Source organism: Lagenorhynchus albirostris, chromosome 10 (genome assembly GCF_949774975.1).
Source record: "Lagenorhynchus albirostris chromosome 10, mLagAlb1.1, whole genome shotgun sequence".
In the NCBI taxonomy this organism is placed as follows: domain Eukaryota; kingdom Metazoa; phylum Chordata; class Mammalia; order Artiodactyla; family Delphinidae; genus Lagenorhynchus; species Lagenorhynchus albirostris.
The window spans coordinates 13064342-13082523 of NC_083104.1; the positions used below are offsets into that span (position 1 = coordinate 13064342).

Here is an 18182-nt window from a genome sequence, read left to right on the forward strand (position 1 = left end):
GTCAGGCTTAAATGTCACGTTATTCCCTAGTAAAGAGGAAGTGCTCAGTAAATGTGAACTTGTTATTGTTGCCTGCTCCCCGGTTCGCACTTGACTCATGTTGTTATTCTATACCTTATCTCACACATTTTTTAAAATACACGTACCTAGACAAGACCTAGGCAGAGGGTTCGAGAGACATTCGTTTTAAATTAAAAGCCTCCGGTCCGTTGAAATTACTGGGCATATTTTAATTTTCCCATCTGAGGTTTGTAGCCGTTGGCTTTCATGGTCTGGAGACTTGTGCAGCTCTAGAGTGAAGAACTTGGATTTGATTCAGTGCTTTCGTTTTTCGGAGAGCAGAGAAGAATGAAGAAAGTGGCCGAAGAGTGGGAGGACAGCCCTAAATTCTTAACATGGGAAACTTCCAAGAAGTTTTCCAATAACCTAAAAAATAACTAAAATCTGCATCGTGTAATGTCGTTTTAATATTGTAAGTGTAGTCTTTTTGCTTTAACTTTAATGTCCCTAAAACTGTCCTAGAAAAATTCATATGCTATGGTATTTCTGTAGCTTCCCTTGATGAGACCTCTTATCTTCAGAGGGGTGAAGCGTCCCATTTTGAGGCACATATAGACTAGCCTTCCAAGTTGCCACTCAGAGACAAAGCATTGATTCAATCCAACTCCATAACACAGTAATGAAAATACATATATATATACGTCTCCTAACTAAGTTGGCCAAGAAAAAAATACAGAGAGCATTTAATGTAAAAGAGACCATCAATGGGGACTTCCCTGGTGGTACAGTGGTTAAGAATCTGCCTGCCAATGCAGGCGACGTGGGTTTGAGCTCTGGTCTGGTAAGATCCCATATGCCGTAGAGCAACTAAGCCCATTCACCACAACTGCTAAGCCTGCACTCTAGAGCCCACGAGCCACAACTAGTGAGCCCGCGCGTGCCTAGAGCCCATGCTCTGCAATAAAACAAGCCACCGCAATGAGAAGCCCGCACATGGCAATGAAGAGTAGCCCCCGCTCGCCGCAACTAGAGAAAGCCCGCGCACAATAACAAAGACCCAACACACACAAAAATTAGTTAATTAATTAAATTTAAAAAAAAGAACCACGCTCACAAGTAAAAAAAAAAAAGAGAGCCCATCACTGAAGACATATGGACATTAACAGGATAACAGGAGACACTATGGACAACTGTATGCCAACCAATTTGATATTATAGATGAAATGGACAAATTCTTCGAAAAATACAACTTATCAAAACTGAAACAGGATCAAACTTTTAAATCTGAATAGCTCTTTACTATTAAAGAAATCAAATTTTGTTCAACAAACTTCCCATAATTCCGGGCCCAGATAGTTTCGGTGGTCAAATTTATCAACCACTTAAGGAAGAAATAACACCAATTGTGAACAATTTTTGTTCAGAAAATAGAGGGAACACTCTTTCTCTCATTTGAGGCCAGCATAGCACTGATAACAAAACTGAAATAGATATTACCCAAAAAAGAATTTACAGTTCAACATCCACATGAACACAGAAAGAAATACCTCTAATAAAATCTTAGGAAATTGAATCCAGCCAGTTGGATCAAGTTGGGTTTATTCCAGGAATGCAAAGTGGATTTAATATTTAAAAACCAATCAATGTGGGCTTCCCTGGTGGCGCAGTGGTTGAGAGTCCGCCTGCCGAAGCAGGGGACACGGGTTCGTGACCCGGTCCGGGAAGATCCCACATGCCGCGGAGCGGCTGGGCCCGTGAGCCATGGCCATTGAGCCTGCGCGTCCGGAGCCTGTGCTCCGCAACGGGAGAGGCCACGACAGTGAGAGGCCTGCGTACCGCAAACAAACAAACAAAAACAATCACCATATTACACCATATTACAGGCTAAAAAATAAAACCTATATGATCATCCCAATAGATGCAGACAAGGTGAAACCTAGCAGGACCTTGTGGGGCTCCTGGTCACAGAAGCCTTTCAAACACTTGCTAATCAGGGAAGGGAGGGGATGCAGAGACAAGCGAAGAGCAGTCAAGAAACATTAGTGTACCCTTGGGGCAGGGTCCTGGTTCTGCCTCAAGGGAGACACATAACAATATCTTTGAGCTCTTTTACAGAACTAAAACCCCCCAAAAAATGGAAGATGTTAGCATTTTTCATTGCAGAGAAGCTCATCATGAGACCATATGAGGCCAGATGAAAGGAACGGTAGAAGCTCATTAGTAGATCACCTGAGGCTAGATTAAAGGAGTGCAGGCCCTGCACACACCCTGATCCTTATCAGCAACTCCACTCTAGAACCATTGCTGTTAAACTCCACCAAATCCTCCCGGTTGGGACTCTCAGTTTTTGAAGGGCACAAGCCCGCTGTGTCCCCCTTTGCGTGGCAAAGCAATAAAGCTATTCTTTTCTACTTCACCCAAAACTTTCTCTCTGAGATTTGATTCGGCACCAGTGCACAGAGGCCGAGTTTTCAGCATCAAAAGCACTTAAAATTCAACACACATTGATGATAAAAACTCCGAAAATTAAGAAGACATCCGGGCTTCCATGGTGGCGCAGTGGTTGAGAGTCCGCCTGCTGATGCAGGGGATACGGGTTCGTGCCCCGGTCGGGAAGATCCCACATGCTGCGGAGCGGCTAGGACCGTGAGCCACGGCCGCTGAGCCTGCGCGTCCGGAGCCTGTGCTCTGCAACGGGATAGGCCACGGCAGTGAGAGGCCTCCATACCGCAAAAAAAAAAAAAAAAAAGAAACAAACAAACAAACAAAACCCCTGGTAATATCAAGCGCTGATGAGGATGCGGACCAACTGGAACTCTCAGACATTGTTAGTGAGAATACGAAGTGCTGCAGCCACTCTGGAGAACAGTTTGATGGTTTCTGATAAAGTGATGTATATACTACCCACCATACAACCCAGCAATCCTGTTCCTAGATATTTACCTGAGAGAAATAAAAGCTTATGTTCATCCTAAAAAAAATGTATGTGAATGGCTACAGTAGCTTTATCAATAATCATTCAAGCCTGGAAATAAGCCAACTCTCCTCCAACAGATGAATGGATAAGTAAACTGTGGTCGATCCACACAAAGAAATATTACTCAGCAATATAAAAGAAGTTAACTGCTGATCCACACAACACGTCTAAAACTCCAATCAAAAAAGCCAGAGTCAGGAGGCTACACTCAGAATGATTCTACTTATATGACATCCTGGAAAAGGCAAAACTAGAAAGGCAGAAAACAGATCAGTTGTTGCCGGGGCCTGGAGACAGAGGGAGGGATGTACTACAAAGGGGCAGGAGAGGATTTTGGGGGGTGATGGAATGGCTCTATATGTTGATAATCGTGGCAATCACGTGACTGTGCGTCTTTGTCAAAACACACAGAAAGGTACACGAAAAAGGGTCAACTTTCCTGTATGTAAGTTATACCTTAATAAACCTGACCAAAACATTGTCTTTCTATGTATTAGCAAAAAAACACCTAGAACATGAAGTTTTTTAAAAATATATTTTTAAAGGCTCTCAAGGAATGCTTATTCAAATGGATTCGATTTTTAAAGCACTGACATAGAAAAGGAGAATGAAGAACTTTGAGGGTATTAAACTAAAGGGGGAAGAACTCTGTAGATAAAATGCCCCCCTCAACGCTCCTCCCCAGTGTAGTGAAGCTAACCATAGCTCTAGAGAAGTCCTCTGTCCTCCACACAGGATGTTTACTATTATCTCTTAATACAGACCCACCCTGAGGACCATAAACATTACCTGCCAAGAAGCTGACATTACCACACTGAAATCCTAAAGGAAGTTTTTCTCTTTGTATAGTATATACCCCAAAGTAAATGTTATGAACAGACAGGACTTTTAGGGTTCGGCAGGTATCTATACTCTGGAAACATCACAGCCGTGAGTATGATTCTGCAGTTAGAAGGCAATGTATTATTAAAAAGAAATGTCAATAAATTGAGATAAGAACAGTTTAGAAACATGTATCAATATTTATTATATATACCAACTTCAGGCCTTAACAGTTATCAATGCTCGTTTGAAAACTCACTAATGCTTGTTGCGATATAAGTTCAGTGCTGGTTAAAGATTTTCTCAAGAGTGGACAGCTTCCATCTTTCTTCACAGGAAATCAGATCTTTGATTCCAGTCTATATATCTAAGTGGCCAAAATTTGGGTCCCAAATGTCTAGTTGTCTCTTCACTCATCTAAGTTTTGGTTATGTTCCTCTGAAACTGATTCATTTCTGCAAACTAGAGAGAAGTAATGGGGTATGTATAGCAGTTATGAATGTAACACTGTTTTCTTTCTTCCTTTCATCCATCCATCCATCAAATGTTTGTTTAGTGTCTACTATGACCAATGACATGCATGAATACTCACAATAAAGATAAGTTTATCTAACTATTTATATTGTGCTTAGAACAGGGCCAGGCGTTGTATTAACACAATAATCCTCACAAACAGCCAATGAGGTATTTTACCAAAGAGGAAACTGAAGCGTAGAGAGGTTAATTTGTCCAAGGTCACACAGGTAGTAAGTGGTAGAAGCTGAAGCCGAACTCAGACATTCTGACTCAAAAATCACCACTGTCCTCTGAAAAAGGCGGAAAAACAGACAGGGACCACCAGATCATGCAGGGCAGGGCGCTTCACAGGATGACATTTGGTTTCTTTTTAGTGGTAATACAAAGAAATTAAAGGTTTTCTACATAGGGCTTTCTATAAACCCATTTGTGTTTTCACCGGATGGGTCTGGCTGTAGCATGGAGAATGGCTAGAAGGGTCTGGTGCATAAATTTATTATCTCACAGTTCTGGAGGTCAGAAGTCTAAAATGGGTCCACAGGGCTGAATTCCTTCTGGAGACACTTGGGAAGAAGTAGTAGTAGTAGTAGTAGTTGTAAGGCCAACTGGCCCGAGGCAGGGGAACACAATCAGATTCACAGGTTGCATCACACCGAAATTCTCCGGACCACCCAGTTCCAGAAACTGCCCTGGAGACATTCCGGACCACCCAGTTCCAGGAACTGACCTGGGGACTTTGAACCCAGCCCAGCCTTCCCGCCTTTCGAGGGGCAGGACTAACGGTCCCCCAGGATACCCGAAAAGACCACCAAATAAGGAATACCTTGCACCCTTCCAGATTCACCACACCCCTTTCCCTTCTTCCCCTATAAAATCTTGCCCGACCCTCGCCCGGGTGCGACTTCTCTGGCCCCTTTCTCTCGGACCCGTGGACCTCGCCCGGGAGCGCTCCCTAATAAAGCTCACTTGAAGCTTTCCTCTGTTTCGCGGTGCCGTTTGATAAGATCCGACCTTACAGTAGTAGTCTTTTCCAACTTCTAGACGTTCCCTCCTTCCATCTTTAAAGCCACCAGCGCAATATTTTATTTCCTCTCTCAGCCTCCTGCCACTTTCTTACAAGACCTTTGTGATGACATTGCCCCCCACCCCCACCCCGGATAATCCAGGATCATCTTCCCATCCAAAGATCTTGACCTTATTCACATCTGCAATGTAAGGTGATGTGTTCACGGGCTCTGGGAATTAGGATGTGGCTATCTATGGGGGACCATATATCAACCTACTGCAACCCCAAGTGTGTGCTTTAGTGACTGGGGGATGGGAAGACATAGGAACACCATGGATTATTAAGTTACAAGCCAACTGATTCTTCAACTTGGGACGTTCACTTCATGGATCTTAATGAGGAATACTTTTTTTTTTTTCCTTTTCTTTTCTGGGCTTTAGGCAGGTGGTTTTATTTCAAGTAAAAACACAAGGCTGAACAGAGGTAGAGCTATTAAGTGGCAGAGTGACAGCCTTCGGGACCATAGGTCTGCATTCCCCCTGGCAGCACCTCACTCCAGGACCCTTTAGCAAAAGCCCTAACTAATCACTGCTCCCAGGAGCATTTGCATTCAAAAATAGGACAGAGAAGGGAGACTAATGCTTTGCATAAAGATATGAATTTATAATGAAAGCATGTTAGGCCCCTTGGAGATATCTGAGGCAATATGTAGACAAAGGCAGAATAAAAACATAATTATAAGTAAATTTTAATATTCTGCAGTTTTGTAGTGGTGGTAGTGATCTACTCAAACCTGGCCCCCACCCTTTTCTTTTTTTTTTTCTTTGTAAGGCACACTGAGTAATTTGTTTAAAAGAACAAGTTTTGTTTCAAGAGTGCATTCTTTCATTGAAAAAACAAAAAGTACCTGTTTGAAGAAAAAGTCATTCACTCGTTTTGTTCTCATAAAAGTTTAACAGAAGCCAACTAAAGTTTAAGATGTCTCAGAGGACAAATATATTTCTCAGCAAATGTAGAATCGCAATTTTCATTGGTGCTAGGAGTTTTTCCACACAAATGCAATTTTATTTCACATTTAATACAGGTAAGTAAATAGACAAATCAATTTTAGCAGTTCTGAAATTTCATACTGGGTCATTAGTTTTAAAAGATGGGACTTCAGTAATAGTTAAAAGAACAGAGGCCCAAGGGTAAAGGCTGAGAATAATCACCTTCAAAATTCTGACTTAGCAGCAGCCTCAGATCAGAACCAAGAGTGGTGGCACAGTGGTTAAGCCTCTGCCTGCAAATGCAAGGGACACAGGTTCGATCCCCAGTCCGGGAGGATTCTACATGCTGCGGAGCAACTAAGCCCGTGCGCCACAATTACTGAGCCCACAAACCGCAACTACTGAAGCCCGTGACCGTAGAGCCTGTGCTCTGCAACAAGAGAAGCCACCACAATGAGAAGCCCTCATGCCTCAACGAAGAGCAGCCCCCACTTGCTCCAACTAGAGAAAGCCCACGCGCAGCAATGAAGACCCAACGCAGCCAAAAATAAACAAACTGATAAACATTAAAAAAAAAAAAAGAGGAGTGTAAACCAGCTTTCTTGTGATGTTCTCCATCAGATTTATTACTTTTAAATATAGGAATTCCTATGGAATTCCCTAGTGTAATTACACAAACCCCCTCTTCTTTCCTTAAGACTGCATACTCTGATGGATTCTGACAAGACCAAGCTAGATAAAATTAACACCTGTCCTCACATCTAGTGGTAGAAACAGAGATATAAACATAATATTCAGTGCAGCATAAAAATAAAATTGACAGGTAAATGCAGCAATTGAACATACACTCAAAGTAAAAAGAGTATAGAGTCAGAGAAGAGAGTCTTCCCATAGGAAATCAGACTTAACCTAAAATAATTAAAACTTTCTCAAGACGAATCTCCTCCCGCTTCCCCAGCAACACCAAGTAAGATATTTAGTCCCAGTTAAGTACTTGTTATACTGTTCCTTTTAAAATAATTATGGCAATTATATAAGGGTTTGCCATCCTGGGCAATGTGACTTTGGAAAGCACCATAAAGAAGCTGTGCTAAGTAACTTCCCTGAGCCTCAGTTTATTTATATGTAAAATAGGTTTACAGGAATGTGTGTAAAGCAATGGAAGTCCCAAGCACATAGGAGGTTCCTTCTAGACTAAAAAGGAACACTAATTTACATTAGTAAAGTAAGTTTAATTTTTAGTTAGTTTTTTTACATTCTAGTTCATTTTCTTTATCTGGCTTTGAGAGCAAAGAGCTGGCTCCTGCAAAATCATTTCACACTACAGACTTATATCAAATCCTTATGTTGTTCACCTTAAACTTATACAATGCTACATGTTGATAAGATCTCAATAAAACTGGAAAAAATAAAACAGTAAAATAAAACTGATCACTGAGTAAAGAACTGAAAAAGCTTAGGTTACTGAGATTCCTTACTGAAAAAACACATGCTTTTAAATTTAGCTGTACACAGTAAATCCCGACTGATTTTACACTGGAATTGTTCTAATAATACCTGGGATTCTATTTAAACCCTGTTAGTGCATCTTCCTATTTTTTTAATAAGTTTTATTGAGACATAATTCACATGTCATAAAATACATCTATGGTTTTTAGTATAGTCACAGATTAGGCAGTTGCCACTGTAATCAATTTTAGAGCACTTTCATTACCTCGAAAGAAACCTCAAACCCTTTAGCAGTCACTTCCCATTCTGCCCAAGTTCTCCCCATCCAGCCCTAGGAAAACACTAATCCACTTTCCATCTCCATAGATGCGCCTATTCCAAACATTAAATGTAAGTGGAATTATGCAATATATGGTGTTTTGTGAACTGGATTTTTTTTTGAATTTTATTTATTTTTTTATACAGCAGGTTATTAGTCATCCATTTTATACACATCAGTGTATACATGTCAATCCCAATCGCCCAATTCATCACACCACCACCACCACCACCCCCGCCGCTTTCCCTGCTTGGTGTCCGTACGTTTGTTCTCTACATCTGTGTCTCAATTTCTGCCCTGCAAACCGGTTCATCTGTACCATTTTTCTAGGTTCCACATATATGCATTAACATAAATTCCACATATTCTTAACCCACTCATCAGCTGATGGACATTTTTGTTGTTTTACTTTGTGGCTGTTATGAATAATTCTGCTATGAACAGTCACATATAAATTTCCGTGTGGATGTATGTTTTCAATTCTTTGGAGTATTTGCTGAAGAGTGGAATTGCTGGGTCACACAGCAACTCTATGTTTAACTTTTTTGAGAAACTACCAGACTGTTTTTCGAAGTGACGGCACCATTCTACATTCCCACCAACAGTCTGTGAGGGTTCCAATTTCTCCACATCCTCACCAATGCTATTACTGTCTATCTCTTTTTTTTTTTTTTTTTTTCCGGTACGTGGGCCTCTCACTGCTGTGGCCTCTCCCGTTGTGGAGCACAGGCTCCAGACGCGCAGGCTCCGCGGCATGTGGGATCTTCCTGGACCGGGGCACGAACCCGTGTCCCCTGCATCGGCAGGCGGACTCTCAACCACTGTGCCACCAGGGAAGCCCTTGTCTATCTTTTTTTATTTTAGCCATCCTAGTGGGTGTAAAGAGGTATTTCACTGTGCTTTTGATTTGCATTTTCTTTGGATAATGATGTCAAGCAGCTTTTCATGTGCCTATTGGCTATTGGTACCTATTTTGAAGACATTTCTATTCAAATCCTTCACCTATTTTTAAATTGGGTTATTTCTCTTTTCACTGTTGACTTTTAAGATTTATTTTTTTTGCAGATACAAGCCCCTTATCAGGTATTTGATTTGCAAATATTTTTTCCTATTCTGTGGGTTGTCTTTTCACTTTCTTGCTCGTGTACTTTGTTTTTATTTTTTAATTGAAGTATACTTGATTTACTATGTTGTGTTAGTTTCTGGTATACAGCAAAGTAATTCACAGATATATACTTTTTCAGATTCTTTTCCATTATAGGTTATTACAAGATATTAAATATAGTTTCCTGTACTATACAGTAAGACCTTGTTGTTTATCTATTTTCTATAAAGTAGTGTGTATCTATTCATCCCAAGCTCTTCATTTATCCCTCCCCCGCCACCACCTTTGATAACCACGAATTTGTTTTCTATGTCTGTGAGTCTGTTTCTGTTTTGTAAATAAGTTCATCTGTATTATGTTTTTAGATTCCACACATAAGTGATATCAGATGATATTTGTCTTTCTCTGACTTACTTCGTTTAGTATGATAATCTCTAGGTCCATCCATGTTGCTGCAAATGGTATTACTATTGCTGGTGTCCTCTGTAGCACAAAAGCTTCTAATTTGGGTGAAGTTTATCTTTTCTTTCCTTTCAGTGCCTATGCTTCTGCATCATATTTAAGGAACCACGGCCTCATCCAAGGTCACAAAGGTTTATGCCTGTGTTTTCTTCTAAGAATTTTATAGGTTTAGCTGACTGTTAGGTCTTTGGTCCCTGTAGAGTTAATTTTTATATATGGTGCGAGGTAAGGGTTGAATATCATTCTTTTGCATGTGTATATGCATCACTTACTGAAAAAACTGATTTTCTCCCCCACTGAATCATCTTGGCAACTTTGCCAAAAAAATCAGTTGATAACTAATGTGAGGGCTTATTTCTGGACTCTCAATTCTATTCTATTGCTCTCTATGTCTCTAATATTTTTAAAATATTTTTATTCCGGCATTTGCTTTGAATAAAACATTGGTATATATAGAAGCATAAGAAGAAATTTAAAGGAAATATCATAAGAACCTGCTGTATAAAAAAATAAATAAAATTCAAAAACAAGAAAATAAAAAAAAAGGAAATATCAATTCCCCTGTGGGAGAACAAGCTACTGGTTCCAATTCTCACACCTCTCTAGTGGTTATATACACACATGCCCTTGCCTTATCAAGGTGGGGGAAATGTACTGTGAGTGTGGACCATCTGACCCTGGGCTTGTCCATGCAATTAGTTCTGACTTTTAGGATGTCAGTGAATGTGACATAAGCAGACACTTCAAATGCTCTTGTACAGTTGGTCTTACTTTCTTGCGCTTTGGGGATCACATGAAAAGAATATGCCCTGCATAGCCCCAGGTTCCAAATGAACGACAGATGCTTGGAACAATCCTGAACCCGCTCTGTGATTGGGAGCCCAGCCAAGTTTAGCCAGACCCTAGTCAGAACTCAGAGGCTTGGGCAAGAAATAAATGCTTATCACTGTTTCCCACTACAGCATTTGTGGTTGGCTGCTCTGTAGCAATACCTAACTAAAACGCCTACCACTTAGAGAGAACCACTCCTATCAGTTTGGTCTTTTGACAGAAAATGAGATTATGAAAAATAATTATATATTTATATATGCATATCTGCACTCCTGTTGTTTTTACTTAGCATTTTCCCATAATACCCTGTGTTTAAACGTTCTTGATAAACACTCCTTTTATTATCCACCTATTTCAACCTTTAAAAGCCATACATTTCTCTTAACCATTTCTACATTACTTTTATTATTATAAGTAAAAGTACAATGAATTGTGTTTACTTTCCCTCTCTCAGATAAATCTTCTACATTTCACGTTTTCCAAGGAATGGATTCCTAGAAGTAAAACCTTCAATAAGCACCTTTAACCAGGGTTCAAGGTAAAACCACTGCATCCAGATTTCCATGTTATTACTATTCATATTTTCACTTACACTCTTCAGCGAAACCCAGACTATTTAGCTTAAGAAAAACAGGCAAATTTGATTTCACTTTTTGAAAAACCATTTTTGTGAATCCTTCTAGCATGTTCCATTATACTGTCTTTGGACATTTACAATTTATTCTAAAGAAGAGTCGTTCCCACACACAAAGAAAAAACAAACAAGAAAACAACTATACAAAGCCCTCCCTTATTTTCCTTTGGGCTTATTTGGAAATAGGGCATGGGGACAAAACATGAGCACATTTGTTTTTGCTTTTAATATTGGCATAGTCATATACCTACAGTGATGGTATCCAGGGTACAAGCCAGGTCTAATTTTCTTTATACCTGTAACAGTGCCTGGCACAATGCATAGGTGCATTCATTAAATATTCGATGAATAAATGTATGTAAGAAATTAAGAAAATGTTAAAACAGCCTTTCAGGCCAGAAATTACTGCCCTCACAATGATTAATGACTAGTTTTAAGGCTTCTAGAGTGACGAATATGCTACAACTAAAATTAGATATAGGACTCTAAAGAGCAGACCAGATGGCTGAGACTGTATCTGAAATTTTCTGGGTCCTTCTTAGCAAACAAATGTATCTCTCTCTGTTCCCTCTTCAACTTTCCTTTCCCCAAGGAAAAAAATCACATTTTTTTTTCAGATCATCTAATAACAATTTTTGTTTGTTTGTTAACAGGTTTATTGTGATTCATATACTCAACTAATTCACTCAAACCCCTTTGTAGTTAATATTAAGTAGTATAAAATTTCAGGATTAATGCCTTAATTCGATTTTTTTAACATCTTTTTGGAGTATAAATGCTTTACAATGGTGTGTTACTTTCTCCTTTAAAACAAAGGGAATCAGCTATATATATATATATATATATATATATATATACATATATATATACATATAGCCCCATATCTCCTCCCTCCCACCCTCCCTATCCCACCCCTCTAGGTGGTCACAAAGCACCGAGCTGATCTCCCTGTGCTATGTGGCTACTTCCCACTAGCTATCTATTTTACATTTGCTAGTGTATATATGTCCATGCCACTCTCTCACTTCGTCCCAGCTTACCCTTCCCCCTCCCCGTGTCCTCAAGTCCATTCTCTACGTCTGCATCTTTATTCCTGTCTTGCCCCTAGGTTCTTCAGAGCCTGGTTTTCTGTTTTTTTTTTTTAGATTCCATACATATGTGTTAGCATACGGTATTTGTTTTTCTCTTTCTGACTTACTTCACTCTGTATGACAGTCTCTAGGTCCATCCACCTCACTACAAATAACTCAATTTAGTTTCCTTTTACGGCTGAGTAATATTCCTTTGTATATATGTACCACATCTTCTTTATCCATTCATCTGTTGATGGACGCTTAGGTTGCTTCCACATCCTGGGTATTGTAAATAGAGCTGCAGTGAACATTGTGGTACATGACTCATTTTGAATTACGGTTTTCTCAGGGTACATGCCCAGTAGTGGGATTGCTGGGTCGTATGGTAGTTCTATTTTTAGTTTTTTAAGGAACCTCCATACTGTTCTCCATAGTGGCTATATCAATTTACATTCCCACCAACAGTGCAAGAGGGTTCCCTTTTCTTGACACCCACTCCAGCATTTACTGTTTGTAGATTTTTTGATGATGGCCATTCTGACCAGTGTGAGGTGATACCTCATTGTAGTTTTGATTTGCATTTCTCTATTGATAAGTGATGTTGAGCATCCTTTGATGTGTTTGCTGGCAATCTGTATATCTTATTTAGAGAAATGGTCTGTTTAGGTATTCTGCCGATTTTTGGATACAGTTGTTTATTTGATATTGACCTGCATGAGCTACTTATAAATTTTGGAGATTAATCCTTTGTCCATTGCTTCATCTGCAAATATTTTCTCCCATTCTGTGGGTTGTCTTTTCATCTTGTTTATGATGTCCTTTGCTATGCAAAAGCTTTTAAGTTTCATTAGGTCCCATTTGTTTATTTTTGTTTTTATTTCCATTTCTCTAGGAGGTGGGTCAAAAAGGATCTTGCTGTGATTCATGTTGTACAGTGTTCTGCCTAGGTTTTCCTCTAAGAGTTTTATAGTATCTGGTCTTACATTTAGGTCTTTAATCCATTTTGAGTTTATTTTTCTGTATGGTGTTAGGGAATGCTCTAATTTCATTCTTTTACATGTAGCTGTCCAGTTTTCCCAGCACCACTGATTGAAGAGGCTGTCTTTTCTCCATTGTGTATTCTTGCCTCCTTTATCAAAAATAAGGCGACCATATGTGCGTGGGTTTATCTCTGGGCTTTCTATGCTGTTCCATTGATCTGTGTTTCTCTTTTTGTGCCAGTACCATACTGTCTTGATTATTGTAGCTTTGTAGTATAGTCTGAAGTCAGGGCACCTGATTCCTCCAGCTCTGTTTTTCTTTCTCAAAAATGTTTTGGCTATTCGGGGTCTTTTGTGTTTCCATACAAATTGCGCAATTTTTTGTTCTAGTTCTGGGAAAAATACCATTGTTAGTTGGACAGGGATTGCATAGAATCTGTAGATTGCTTTGGGTAGTAGAGTCATTTTCACAATGTTGATCCTTCCAATCCAAAAACATGGTATATCTCTCCATCTGTTTGTATCATCTTTCTTTCATCAGTGTCTTGTAGTTTTCTGCATACAGGTCTTCTGTCTCGTTAGGTAGGTTTATTCCGAGGTATTTTATTCTTTTTGTTGCAATGGTAAATGGGAGTTTCCTTAATTTCTCTTTCAGATTTTTCATCATTAGTCTATAGGAATGCAAGAGACGTCTGTGCATTCATTTTGTATCCTGCTACTTTACCAAACTCACTGATTGGCTCTAGTAGTTTTCTGGTAGCATCTTTAGGATTCTCTACATATAGTATCGTGTCATCTGCAAACAGTGACAACTTTACTTCTTCTTTTCCAATTTGGATTCCTTTTATTTCTTTTTCTTCTCTGATTGTTGCAGCTAAAACTTCCAAAACTGTATTGAATAATAGTGGTGAGAATGGATTCCTTTTATTTCTTTTTCTTCTCTGATTGTTGTGGCTAAAACTTCCAAAACTGCATTGAATAATAGTGGTGAGAATGGATAACCCTGTCTTGTTCCTGATCTTAGAGGAAATGCTTTCAGTTTTTCACAATTGAGAATGATGTTTGCTGTGGGCTTGTCGTATATGGCCTTTATTATGTTGAGGTAAGTTCCCTCTCTGCCTACTTTCTTGAGGGTTTTTGTCATAAATAGGTGTTGAATTTTGTCAAAAGCTTTTTCTGCATCTACTGAGATGATCATATGGTTTTTCTCCTTAAGTTTGTTAATATGGTATATCACATCGATTGATTTGCATATATTGAAGAATCCTTGCATTCCTGGGATAAACCCCACTTGATCATGGTGTATGATCCTTTTAATGTGTTGTTAGATTCTGTTTGCTGGTATTTTATTGAGGATTTGTGAATCTACGTTCATTGGTGATACTGGCCTGCATTTAACTTTTTTTGCTGACATCTTTCTCTGTTTTGGTATCAGGGTGACAGTGGCCTCGTAGAATGAGTTTGGGAGTGTTCCTCCCTCTGCTATATTTCAGAAGAGTTTGAGCAGGATAGGTGTTAGCTCTTCTCTAAATGTTGGATAGAATTCGCCTGTGAAGCCATCTGGTCCTGAGCTTTTGTTTGTTGGAAGATTTTTAATCACAGTCTCAATTTCAGTGCTTGTGATTGGTAGGTTTATATTTTCTATTTCTTCCTGGTTCAGTCTCGGAAGGTTGCGCTTTTCTAAGAATTTGTCCATTTTTTCCAGGTTGTCCATGTTATTGGCATATAGTTGCTTGCAGTATTCTCTCATGATCCTTTGTATTTCTGCAGTGTCAGTTGTTACTTCTCCTTTTTCATTTCTAATTCTATTGTTTTGAGTCTTCTCCCTTGTTTTCTTGAAGGTCTTTTCCTTCTGTGTTTCCTGTCTAGAGAAGTACCTTTAGCATTTGTTGTAAAGCTGGTTTGGTGGTGCTGAATTCCCTTAGCTTTTGCTTGTATGTAAAGCTTTTAATTTCTCTGTCGAATCTGAATGATATACTTGCTGGGTAGAATAATCTTGGTTGTAGGTTTTTCCCTTTCATCACTTTAAATATGTTCTGCCACTCCCTTCTGGCTTGCAGAGTTTCTGCTGAAAGATCAGCTGTTAACCTTACGGGGATTCCCTTGTATGTTATTTGTTTTTCCCTTGTTGCTTTTAATACTTTTTCTTTGTATTTAATGTTTGATATTTTGATTATTATGTGTCTTGGCATGTTTCTCCTTGGATTTTTCCTGGATGGGACTCTCTGTGCTTCCTGGACTTGACTGAATGTTTCCTTTCCCATATTAGGGAAGTTTTCAACTATAATCTCTTCAAATAATTTCTCAGTCCCTTTCTTTTTCTCTTCTTCTCCTGGGATCCCTATAATTTGAACGTTGGTGCATTTAATGTTGTCCCAGAGGTCTCTGAGACTGTCCTCAATTCTTTTCATTCTTTTTTCTTTATTCTGCTCTGTGGTAGTTATTTCTACTATTTTATCTTCCAGGTCACTTATTCCTTCTTCTGCCTCAGTTATTCTATTATTGATTCCTTCTAAAGAATTTTTAATTTCATTTATTGTGTTGTTCATCACTGTTTGCTTGCTCTTTACTTCTTCTAGGCCCTTTTTAAATGTTTCTTGTATCTTCTCCATTCTATTTCCGAGATTTTGGATCATCTTTACTATCATTATTCTGAATTCTTTTTCAGGTAGACTGCCTATTTCCTCTTCATTTGTTAGATCTGGTGGGTTTTTACCTTGCTCCTTCATCTGCTGCATATTTCTCTGTCTTCTCATTTTGCTTAACTTACTGCATTTGGGGTCTCCTTTTTGCAGGCTGCAGGTTTGTAGTTCCTGTTGTTTTAGGTGTCTGCCTCCAGTGGGTAAGGTTGGTTTAGTGGGTTGTGTAGGCTTCCTGGTGGAGGGGACTAGTGCCTGTGTTCTGGTGGACGAGGCTTGTCTTTGTGGTGGGCAGGACCGTGTCTGGTGTTGTGTTTTGGGGTGTCTGTGGACTTATGATTTTAGGCAGCCTCTCTGCTAATGCATGGGGTTGTGCTCCTGTCTTGCTAGCTGTTTGGCATAGGGTGTCCAGCACTGTAGCTTGCTGGTCGTTGAGTTGAGGTGGGCCTTAGCGTTGAGATGGAGATCTCTGGGAGCGCTTTTGCTGATTGATATTACGTGGAGTCGGGAGGTCTCTCGTGGACCAATTTCCTGAACTCAGCTCTCCCACCTCAGAGGCTCTGGCTTGACACCCGGCCGGAGCACCAAGACCCTGTCAGCTACACGGCCAGGTACGTGGGAGTTTCTTGCCTTTTGGAAAGTCTGAGGTCTTCTGCCAGCGTTCAGTAGGTGTTCTGTAGTTCTTCCACACGTAGATGTATTTCTGATGTATTTGTGGGGAAGAAGGTGATCTCCACATCTTACTCCTCGGCCATCTTGAAGGTGTCTCTCATCTAATAACAATTGATCTGGTTCCTTTTTGGCAACTGCGAAAACAATTACCTTGGGGATCCCAATGGCTGTCCTTGCACATGACATTCACTGACTTGCAGGATGTCTCACTGAGGGTCCCAATCATCTGTCATCTTACAAACTGAAGCCCTTATCTCACCTGGCCATCACCTCTCTCTGCGTCTCCTCTGTGGGGACCTAGGCCCCTCGGTTCCCAGTTGTGCAGTGGCTTCTCAGGGCCTGCCATCACTCACCACCTTGGGCTAAGCCTGGAGGTCCCCTTGCAAAGGCAAAGACTCCCACCTGGCTCAGACACTTGATACATTAAGTGCCACTGTTGTCTATTCACACACGGGCAACATTTTTTTTTAAAGTCAGCTTTGCAAGTCAGTGGGCTGGAAACTCCCCAGACAGAAGTGGAACAAAGGACAGGAAAACCCAACTAGGTTTACTTAAATTGAAGGTACTTAGGAGAGGACAGCTGAGGTGCTACACTGGGAACCGGGAGATGACAGAAAAGGGAAGGTCCCAGGGTGCATGCAGACACAGCCACCGTCTCAATTTGTTCAGGGCGCGTCCAGGCTACCGACGCCAGCAACTGATGGCACCCGGAGACTCTTTCTCCCTCCTCTGCCCCCTGCCATGGCACACACCCATTTCCCTGAGGGCGCAGGACCTGCTAACATAGCAGAGAAGGGTTAATGCATCCCCAGAAAACTGAGAATTGCTGCTCAGCTTGTAGGGAATGGTGGATGCCCCGTTTTTCTGTCAAATCATGTGCCTGGTATTGCGTAAGTAACAGAGGCGCTATACATACCCTAGTTGACTGAAGCACATAAAGAAAACAGAAACGCAGGGCTGGAAAGTGCCCAGAGAAAACCTGATTACCTTGTCACCCAGGAGCAAACGTTCATTTCAACTCCTGAAGAGAACAAAGCATCTTGAAAGAGAATGAAAATGCAGATGAGACAGTTATCAGATAGTGGCTATCAGGACCAGAGAGATCCCTCACTTGGCAGCAGCTTAGTGCTTGGGAGTTTCGGTTAAGGCTCGTCCAGAACTGCCCGCTCACAAATGCTCCTGAATATTTGCTTAGAGTAGCCCTGCTGCCATCCCATCGTCAAGGAAACTGGCTGTGAGTTTTTAACCATTACAGTTGCGATGATGAAACAGTGAAGGAGATCCGTCTCTAAGTCAAAAAGTGCACCCAGAGATAAGGTTCATTTTCAATGCCCTGCGGCTGCTTCTGATGACATGGCACTGCACTTCTCAGTAAGTGGGGATCCAAGGCTGATTCATCTCCGAGTGAGCAAATGTCTCTTTCTCTCTAATAATACCCTGGGCTCCACCTCCTAATGATTTCATTACACGGTGGGGGCGGAGGGGGGATAGGAAAAGTGACAGAGAATGATTTATAAATATACGGCCAACTTTTAAATAAAGGGGAAAACAAAACCCCTTGAAACTCTTATTACTAGCAGGGACAGAACTAATACTGGTGCTATGGACATGGTATCAGGCAGGTCATATAGACTCTGGGTGTAGCGTTCTATTCCTGTGTGTTGGCTAAGTAACTGAGGTGTGCAAATCCATGCGAAGGTGAGTCACA

At 40.4% G+C, this 18182-nt stretch overlaps 1 protein-coding gene across 1 annotated transcript in view; it reads left to right on the forward strand.

The window, feature by feature from the left end:
• The window catches only part of IL5RA (interleukin 5 receptor subunit alpha), a 52718-nt gene that overhangs the window by 1054 nt on the left and 33482 nt on the right, over window positions 1–18182 (forward strand). The window lies entirely within an intron of this gene.